Consider the following 10,774-nt stretch of genomic DNA (forward strand, 5'->3'; position numbering starts at 1 on the left):
CAATCTTTAAAAAAAACAGTGCAGAATTTTATTGGAAATGCATCTCTTAATGAGACAGGGCTTTAAAAATTATATCATGTATTTGTTTATATATCTATGGATGAACATTTCTTTTTGCTAGAGTTCAGCATCAGTTGTCTTTTTGTTTGTTATGATCGCAAGCCCTCACAAACATTTTTTTTTTATTAAGGTTATGAAAGTTAACATCCTTGTGAAATTACAGTTGTACATCATTATTAGTCATGTTGTAGGTACACCACTTCACCCCTAGTGCCCTCCCCCCACCCCCCTTTCCCCTGGCAACCACTGATCAGTTCTCTTTGTCCATATGTTAACTACCACCTATGAGTGGAGTCATACAGAGTTCATCTTTCTCTGTCTGGCTTATTTCACTCAACATAATTCCCTCAAGGTCTATCCATGTTGTTGTGAATGGGACGACTTTGTCCTTTTTTATGGCTGAGTAGTATTCCATTGTATACACATACCACATCTTCTTTATCCAATCATCAGTTGCTGGGCACTTAGGTTGGTTCCATGACTTGGCTATTGTGAATAATGCTGCGATGAACATAGGGGTGCATGGAACTTTTGGAATTGCTGATTTCAGGTTCTTAGGATAGATACCCAGTAGTGGGATGGCTGGGTCATAAGGTATTTCTATTCTTAAGTTTTTGAGGAATCTCTATACTGTTTTCCATAGTGGCTGCACCAGTTTGCATTCCCACCAACAGTGTATGAGGGTTCCCTTTTCTCCACAGCCTCTCCAACATTTGTCACTCTTGGTTTTGGATATTTTTGCCATTCTAACAGGTGTAAGGTGATATCTTAGTGTAATTTTGATTTGCATTTCCCTGATGTTTAGTGATGATGAGCATCTTTTCATGTGTCTATTGGCCATCCGTATATCTTCTTTGGAGAAATGTCTGTTCATGTCCCCTGCCCATTTTGTAATTGGGTTGTTTGATTTTTTATTGTTGAGTTGTGTGAGTTCTTTGTATATTATGGAGATTAACCGTTTGTCGGATAAATAACTTGTGAATATTTTTTCCCAATTAGTGGGCTGTTTTTTTGTTTCAATCCTGTTTTTCCTTGCCTTGAAGAAGCTCTTTAGTCTGATGAAGTCCCATTTGTTTATTCTTTCTATTGGTTCCCTCATGTGAGGGGTTATGGTGTCTGAAAAGATTCTTTTGAAGCTGATGTCAAAGAGTGTACTGCCGATATTCTCTTCTAGAAGACTTATTGTTTCAGGCCTAATCTTTAGGTCTTTGATCCATTTTGAGTTTATTTTAGTAAATGATGAAAAAGAATGGTTGATTTTCATTCTTTTACATGTGGCTGTCCAGTTTTCCCAGCACCATTTGTTGCAGAGACTTTCTTTCCTCCATTGTAGGCCCTCAGCTCCTTTGTCAAAGATTAGCTGTCCATAGAAAACATTTTTTTTTTATAGAATAAGTAGATAGGAGTGAAAGGAGTTTTGTTACATAATGTCATTCAACTAGTAATCTGCCAAAAAAAGTTACATAGTGATCTATCATCAAAATTATTCTTAACAACTTATCAGCTGATTATTTGATTGGTTCCTAGTGATGTTCACCAACACTTTGAGTTGTCCCTTTGTTTGGCACCCTAGAGGTTTTCATACCCTTGGAGAGATTCCCCACAGTGGGAGACTAGGGTTGTGGAAGAGGAAGTGGGAGAAGAAAACCACCAGCACGATCCTGCCAGTACCGCAGTTCACTTTCAGGAAACTGAGGGATTTTACATGCACGTGAAGTTGAGGATCCTCCTAAAGCTCTGTGCCCTTTGGAAAGTCTTCAGGGACCCTTGGGAGGATATCTTCCACGTATACCTGGTTTTTATTCCTCTTTGGCCCACCTTCTTGGTCCTATACAGGGGCTCCACTTCTACGAGCTCACAGACAATGCCAGGTTCCCTGGGGTAGTGCCCCATCCTCTTTCTAGGCCCACGCTACCCCTTCTCTCTGGCTTCGGTCTCCTCCACGACTTCAGAACTATAAATACATTAGTGACTCCGAATCTCCAGTTGGAACATCTCTCCTAAGCTACAGATCCACTGCACTGCCTACCTTGAATGTTCCGTCGGTACCTCAAACTCACCACATCCGAGGCAGATCTCATCCTCTCCACCAAACGTACCCTCCTTCTTGGGTTTCTTGCCTCAGCAAGTGTGTCCCTTACCTGCTTAACTCCTCCAGTTTCCTCATTCCTTGTCACTAGTCACTGTGGTTCTGCTTCCTTAATGCCTCTCATCCATCTTTTCCTTCCCATCCTGGTGACCTCTACCTTAATTTGGGTCTCATCCACGTTTCCCCTAGTTACAAAAGCATTACAAAATTACAACAGCATCCTAACCTGCCTCCATCATTTCCAGTCCTCTCCCATCCAGACTCTCCTCTGTTCTTGGAATGCTGTTTCTTAAATGCAAATCTCACTGAGTCGGTGCCTTGCTTCATGGCCCATTGCCCACAGGATAAGGTCGACTCATGTTAGCATGGTTTAAGACCCTTTTGATCTGGCCCCTGCCCAACTTCTAGCCTTTGTTCCTCTGGTTGTTGAGACTCTGGCTGTTGGGCTATAGTTTATATTGAAATACTTGAAGTTCCCCCAGCTTCTCTTTTCTTTCCCATACCCATCCCTCCACCTCAACTATCTCCCTGTAACTTCTTCTCAGCCTGGCAAACTCCTACACATGCTAAACCATCAGCTCCATGGTAATCTCATCTGGGAGACTTTCCAGCTCACCCTGTGTTCCCCTCCCTCAGAGCACTTGGCACATGGGATTACAATTGTCACGCACTTGGCTGTCTCCCTCACTAGATTGTGAGTCACTCAAGGGTGATGTTTTCCCTCTCAATTCTCTAGTGCCTATAAAAAGGCTGTCACAGACAAGGGATTCCTTAACATATGAAGGATGTTTACTGCAAACACAACAGACACAGCCACTCTGATTTGCAGGTGTTTCTTGAGAGGAGGTGCTCTTGCCACTTGTCAGAGACTCTGGTTTTCTTCGTCCAGGCCAAACCTTTGGTAGCGGTGACTGGAGCACTTTCCATTCCCATATTGAGCCCAGAGAGGAAGGGGCTCATGGCCTGCAAAGCTTTAGTTTCTCTGCTGCAGTCCCGCTTGGAAACACGAGGTGGCGCCCTGTGGAGGCCTATGAGATTGGCTCTGGGTGATCAACCTGCCTAGCCCTGCAACAGTGCAGTCCCGATAATCCAGAGTCAATGACAAGATTGATACTTGACTTGATTGTTATGAGGAATAGAGCTAACAAATGTTTGCATTACTCATTCATGCCCATATGTGAACTTAAGAAAAATGTGTAAGTAGCATTTATCTATGTATTTTGGAGTTAGACAGTCCTGGGCTCTATTCCTGGCTCTGCTACTTGCTACCTGTGTGACCTGTCAAGTTCTAGGTGTCAGATTCCTCCTCTGTGGAACAGAGTTATTAATACCTTTTATGAACTTTAAATGAGATGAGGTTTGCAAAGTTCCCAGCATAAGTCCTGAGACATACTAGATGTTCAATAAATATTCATTTTCCCTTTTAAACATCCTTGTATCACTTTATATGCCTTCTTGACACCCATTGCTTTCTATTTTGTTTTATAATCTCTTCTATATCTGTCTCGTTGCTACCTATTTTAGTCTGGGAACTCCTTGAGGGCAGGACTTGTCTGATTTTTCTCTATCTTCAGCACCCAGCTCAGAGCTAAGCACACAGCAAGTGTTCGGTAAATATTCAGTGAAAGGGTGGTGACCAAATATACTCCTTCCTCACCTCCACCACAGTGTCCTCTTCCTGGGCCAGATAAAACCCCAAGTTATTCAGGTCTAAGTTCTCGGTTATTTTTGCTTAAAACACAATTGGGAAAATCTGGTAAAACCTGAACTGGTACTTGTGCTGCCAGTGACCTCAGAGGCTTGTCTGCCTGCACGCACCATCTGGACTGTTTGCAAAGAGCCAGGCAGCCTGCCTGCAGTCATGTCCTTAGCAGGGTGACCCTCCTAGGACAGACTTGCCGGCTATGAAGGGAGTGGAACTCCTCAGGGTGACACATGATTACCTGTTGTGGGCGGGAGGCAGAGGGTGGGACTTGTCACTTGGCTTGGCAGGCAGGGAGGACACAGAGCCAGAAAGGGCAGGTGGACTGGAATCGCCCTCCGTTTGGGGTTCTGAGTCCCTGTAATCCTGCCAGCCCCTCTTTTCCTGAAGGAAGAGGTTCAGGCATCTCCCCTAAGAGGCTTTTCCTACCCAGGGTGGGGGGCATCCAGGTTGGAAAAGGGGAACAGACTCAAGTTCTTTCTGGTTGAGGGAAGGCCTGAGCAGGTGACCCTGCATTATGAACGGTTCACCAGTGAGTGGCAGTTGACATGTGAAGAGATTGTGCAAAGGCCATGAGGACTTCAACTACTGCATTGAGCCTTAGTACTTCCTCAATATATCCAAAGTGCTTTAGAACACAATCCCCATAATGAAACAGGACAAGTTCACCTCTGACCACTAACTCCTTCGTACCTGGACCAGGATTCCTAAGGGAGACTCAGCTCCATGGGTGAGGCTCTGCCCTCACTGAGAGGCCTCCTTAAAGCCCCCATCTTGGCCAAGAGTTTGAGTTTTCCCCTGTCTGCGACATTTTTCTTTACGTAAGTGATAGTTCAAATGACTTCAGAAATGGGAAGTGGGAATAGAAAACCTCCCAAGCTTTTCTAATGCCGGAGCAGCATGGCTGTTGAAGCTGTCTGTTGCAGGGGTGGAGATGGGGATACCAAAGATGACAAAGGAAGGGAGTTTCCTTTGGAAGGTACATTTTACTAGGATGTTTACTTCTTGAGGGTACTAGAAAACAGAGGTCATAAAGACACTCAAATTCAATGGTGCTTCTATGTTTTCAAAAACTTTTTTATCATGGAAAAATTTTAATATACACAAGATAGAGAGAGTAGTATAATGAACCCCCGTGGACCCAGCTTCACAAATTTCCGACATTTTGACCATCTTGTTTATTCTCTCTCCCAACTGTTTTTTCTCTTCCTCAGAGTAGAAGCACCTCAATTTATTTTAGGAGGCTAATAGGCCCTTATAAAGATCTAAGAGAAGGATCAAGTTTATGGAGCAGGGAGGGAATTTGGAAATGTTCTGGTCCATTTTTTTAGGTTACAGGTGGAAAAACTGAGGCCCAAAGAGGAAAATAGCCCCAGAAGGCTGAGTTTGAGCTTGGCCTAGAAGCCAGGCTGCGGAATTCCCAGTGTATTGACTCTTCCAGCTCCAGGCGATGAAGAGCCACTGAACATGGCAGGAAAGACTGCTCTGAAGGAGGGAAAGTGTTAGAAGAACTCTGAGAGATCTCAAAGTCCTTAGAGCATAATGAAGCAGCTCACAGTGATACAGAGCTTTCCAGTTTGTGAAACACCCTCATCTTGATTAGTACGTTTGATCCTCACAATATCTATGAAAAATAGGCATTATCGTTATAAACCTCATAGGAAATTCTGGAAGGTAAAGGATTTAAGTTAGTGGCAGAGCCAGGATTAGCATCCAGGTCTTGAAATGTCTTTTCCAGCCCAGAGCTTTTCTTTCTGCTGGGCTGTGTCCCTACTGCAAGGTGCCTGCTTCTACAGTTGGGACCCTACGCATTAACTGCAGTCTTAGCCTGAAGAGGAAAAACCACAAAGCAGTGGCTCTGTGAAGGGAGAAAATCTGGTCTTCTTTATAAGATCTGTTCATTGCTGATACTATTGTGACTTCTGACTCAGGCTAGAGTACAGGGAGTTCCCCACCAAACGGGAACAGTTTCCCTAGTGAGGCTAAAGGTGATACAGGAAGAGCAAGGGGACAGAACATTCTAGAAGCCTTTGGGCATGAAGGGCTACAGGCTTGATCTGGAGTGAGTCTTCTCTCTTACTGCCTGCTGGGCAGTGTCTTGAGGGGTGGGAGGCGGGTAGCACCTTAGCGCTTTGGGTAAAGTGAGAACATTTTCTGGGGACTGAGGCAGCCAAGCCAGCCCTGCCACATCATCCTGCAAAACACTATATTCACAAGTGCTCTAAATCCCACATAGCTAACCTTCAAAGGGTCTTGGGACACAAGCAGAGCCAGCAGGGAAGAGGCTGCTGCTCCCCTAGTCTGCCCTTAGCGTTAATGGGGGAGTATGTGAAGGAATTCACCCTGACGGAAGGCTTACTGGGGCCAAAGTCCTGTGCTACATCCTTTAATTTTTTTTTTTTAATTCTCAAAACATACCTATTATTGCTATTATTTGTCCCATTGGAGATTTCTCCAGTATCAGAGAGTTGGAGAGTAGCCAAGCTGGAATTGGAGCTCAGTTCTCTCTAGCTCTTTCCACTCTTGCCAGCTGGGCCCAGCACACAGAATATAGACTCCCCGCCTCCGCTTGCCTCAGCTCCTGGAGGAGGAGGTGCCACTGCTGCTGCTTGGAATGTGCTCAGGGCTGCTGTCCTTGTCCGTGTGCTGACAGCTGTCTCTGTAGCCCTTTTATCACTCACACGGCCCTCCCTGGCCCACTTCTCTCTACCTCCCACCTCTATCACCTCTTTAATACAACTTCCTCTCTGTTACATTAGCCCTAAGTTTCACACATATTTGCGTTAGTCAGGACTTTTTAATTTCTAAGTGACAGATGCTCAGTGAATGTGATAAATTGGATTATTATTGCCAATTCTTCACTCCTTACCTGTAATCAAGTTATCAATCCATGCCTTTTTTCATATAACTTCACAGAACTTCCCACTAGGGTAGATGAGTATATTTCCCTGAGGTTTCAAATGTGTTTTGTAGTTTGGTTTGGCCTCTTGTGCTTCTGCTGCCTGTCATGAGAAAAGTGTGCCCTATGTATTAGCTGGTCCCAGAATAAGAGGCATGGGGACTGACTGGAACTCAACCCACAGTCTGAATCAACTTGCAGACCTGCAAGTGAGAAAAAGAAATGTTTGTTTCTGTAAGCCACTGAGACTTGTGAATTGTTTGTTATGCAGGATTATTACAGCAATAGCTGACAAAACACCAACTTGAACAAAAAAAGAGAACTTTATTGGTTGACATAACTGAAAAGTCCAGCAGTATAGTTGGTGCAGGTATGGTTGCATTCAGGGGCTCAAATGATGTCATCATGGCTCTATCACTCTCCATGTCTCAAACAGGCATTCTCTACTCATTTCTATATTCATTCAACAAATAATGATGGAGTGCCTACTCTGGTCCAGACTCTGAGGTTACAGTGGTGAACACAGACAGGCCTCTGCCCTCACCGAGTTTATATTCTAGTGGGAGAGACAGATGCCAGGTGATGATAAGTCCTATGAAGAAAATAAGGTGAGGAAGAAAACCATGCAAATATCTGGAGGAGAGCATTCCAAGTAGCATGGAACCATCAGTGCAAAGGCCCTGAGGGGCAGGATGTGTATGGTGTGTACCAGGAACAGCAAGATGAGCAAAGGGAGGGGAGGCAGGAATAAGGCAGAAAGGGGGCCAGGGACCAGATCACCTGGGCTCTTCTAGGCATGGTAAAGAGTTCAGAATCTTATTCCAGGGTGAAAGGAAGCCACAGAGGGTTTTGGACAGAAGAGTATCGTAAAATATTATATATATATGTATTTTTAAATCTTGACAGTACATAAAATGTGCATTTTCTGTGTAAAGTGCCAGTTTTTTAATACAAACAATTTAATAAGTAGACTCTAAAGTCTGCTTTGAAGTAATGAGGTTGAAATCTGCCAATTCAATATGATTTAATTTGCCTCATGGTAATCAAGTATTGAATCTTCAGTTTGAAGATTACTCCAACTAGCTTATGGGTCTCCACTCTGACAGCCAAGACCACTGCTGGTGCAGTTACAGAAAAGTCATCAAAAGTCAGCTTGCTTATAAAAGCCAAACACTGTCAACATTTTCCTTCCCAGAGTTTCCTGACAATCTAGCTTTTTCCTTAGGCACCCTTATGTCCTGGGTGACACTACTAGCAATATCACACAGGCCTGGTTTTGAGGTCCTTTCAAAGATGCCAATAATGGACAGTTTCCCTATTACAGTCAATTCACGATCTATCTTCTTAATGTATTTAAAGTAGCTGTGTGCGTGTGTGTGTGTGTGTCTGTGTGCGTGTGTGTGTGTGTGTGTGTGAGAGAGAGAGAAATCAACAAAATAAAAGCACGTCTTCAATTATTTTATAAGGTGAAAGAATTAGCTGTTGAACTTGACATCATTTCCTTTCACTCTTATTTCCTACTCTCCAAAAAGTTAGTCTTCCCTACCAATGAAAATCTTCTTCACAAAGTCAAATAGATACGATCCAGCAACTCCACTTATGGGTATATATCCAAAAGATTCGAAAGCATGGACTCAAACAGATATTTGTATACCAGTGTTAATAGTAGCATTATTCACAATAGCCAGAAGATGGAAGCAACCTAAATGTCCATGGATAAGTAGATAAACAAAATGTGGTATAAACATACAATGGAATATTATTTAGCCTTAAAAAGGAAAGAAATTCTGATATATACTGCAACATGGATGAAACTTGAGAACATTATGCTAAGTGAAATAAGCCAATCACAAAAGGACAACTATTGTATGATTCCACCTATATGAGGTACCTACAGAAATCTAACTCAGAGAAGCAGAAAGTAGCATGGTGGTTACCAGGGCTGGGGTAAGAGCAGAGGGGAGTTAGCGTTTAATGGGTTTGGAGTTTCAGTTTGGGATGATGAAAACGTTTTGGAGATGGATGGTGGTGATGGTTGCACAACAATGTGACATTGTGAATGCCACTGAACTGTACACTTAAAAATGGTTAAAATGGTAAATTTTATGTTATGTTTGTTTTACTACACATACATATACAAAAAAGTCAAATGGATTTTCTGCTCCAAAAACCTTTCTAAAACTAAGTTCTGGCATAAACCTGTCTGCTACTATTTCCATGTTCTGCCTCATTAAAATGCAATGCATTCCAATAAGCCACAAGGCAAGACCTCGGTTAGGAACTCTTGTTCTATCTTAATAACGCTGATAATTATTTCTTTTACTTTTTAGTCTGCAGGTTTGTATAACAAGCATTTAAATATTAGGCAGGCAAAGTCACAGTGTAAACCTCACTCTGCCCAGTAATTCATTGGAAAATGTGATCGTAGGCATTGATCCTCATTTCTTGAGGTAGAATGCTAGCGTGAAAGCAGCAGAGATTTCCTCCACTGCCCCAAAGCCTACCACTCATTCTCCGTAAGTTGCTTCTTTGTCCCCAGTCAGGCCCTGTCAGCCTTCTCTACACAAAGCATTGTTTCAATAGCATTGAAGACAAAGGCCTCCTCTTAGCAATCTTTAATGCAAGTGTCAACAAGGAGACTCTATATTTCAGAATATAAGTTGTCCATGTCACCTTGAAAGCCACAGAAACACATTGCTTCTGTAATCTGTACTTTTGGACGAAATTGCAGCACCAGGCTTTCATATCCAGCTCCATCACTTGCTGCAACGAAAGCCAGAGCCCGAGATACAAAATCTCTCTCCACAGGCTTCAGGGCTTCCAGTGCTGAATGTCCTTGGAGTGATCTACCTCCTCAGCTGTCCAAAAGGAAGCCTCAGCTTTCTGGTCCATCTGCCAAATGCCACGATATTCGAGAGGAAAAATGGTGCACAGCTGTGATGCTCTCTGAGCAGCAGTTCATCTTCCGCAAAGGGAGCAGTACGTTAGTTTTAATGGGCTTGGAAACTCCTGGAAGCTCTTCCTCTTGCTCTCACTCCTTATCTGCCAGGCTGAGCCACTTCAAGGGAGAGAGGTGACCTGCTACAGCTGGTGATTAGGTGACAGTGGCAAGCAGGGTGTGGGCAGAGAGAATGACGGATGAGGGCTAGTGGAGGGGGTGTGTGCAAAGCGGACGAAGGGGACTGGTGGTCCTGGGAAGCACAAACTGTAGGTCAAGGATAGAAGCAGAGACACCAGGTAGGGGACCATTGCAAAGTGATGAGAAGTAGTCAGATTTGGAATATATTTTGAAGGTAGAGTTGTTAGGATATGCTGATAGATTGGATATGGAGTGGGAGATGAAAAGAGAAGACAAGCACGGTCCCAAGTGTTTTGGACTGAGTGGATGGTCATGTCCTTTCCTGAGAGGAGGAACACTGTGGGAGGATTAGGTTAGGAGTCATGTGGGAAATTGAAAGTTCAGTTTGGACATGTTAAATTTGAGATGGCTAATAGATATTTAGCCATCCTTGGTGGTCTAGTGGTTAAGATGCTCTCACCACTGCAGCCTAGGTGTGTTTCCCGGTCAGGGAACCATACCACCCATGTGTTGGTTGTCATATGTGACAGCTGCATATTGCTGTGATGCTTAAAGCTGTGCCACTAGTAGTTCAAATACCAGCAGGGTCACCCATGGTGGACAAATTTTAGCAGAGATTCTAGATTAAGACAGATTAGGAAGAAGGACCTGGTCACCCACTTCTGAAAAAAAAATTAACCATGAAAACACTGTGAATAGCAGAGGAACATTGTCTGATATAGCACCAGAAGGTGAGAGGATGGTGCAAAAAGACTGGACAGGGGTCTGCACTGCTGTACATCGGATTACTAGGAGTCAGAATTTACTCAACGGCACTAACAACAAATTAGATATTCAAGTGGAGAGGTCAGGTAGGCATTTGGATATTTGAGTCTAGAGTTCAGAGGAAAGGCATGCTGGAGATAAATATTGGGTGGGAAGAAGAAGTCACAGATTTCTGCATGT

General features: G+C 43.5%; 1 pseudogene; it reads right to left on the reverse strand.

Moving 5' to 3' along the window:
- Positions 1-8,858: 8,858 nt before the first annotated feature.
- On the reverse strand, positions 8,859-9,731 carry LOC138918654 (ribonucleoside-diphosphate reductase subunit M2-like; annotated as a pseudogene).
- Between the last annotated feature and the right edge of the window lie 1,043 nt (positions 9,732-10,774).

Source organism: Equus caballus, chromosome 1 (genome assembly GCF_041296265.1).
Source record: "Equus caballus isolate H_3958 breed thoroughbred chromosome 1, TB-T2T, whole genome shotgun sequence".
NCBI lineage: Eukaryota > Metazoa > Chordata > Mammalia > Perissodactyla > Equidae > Equus > Equus caballus.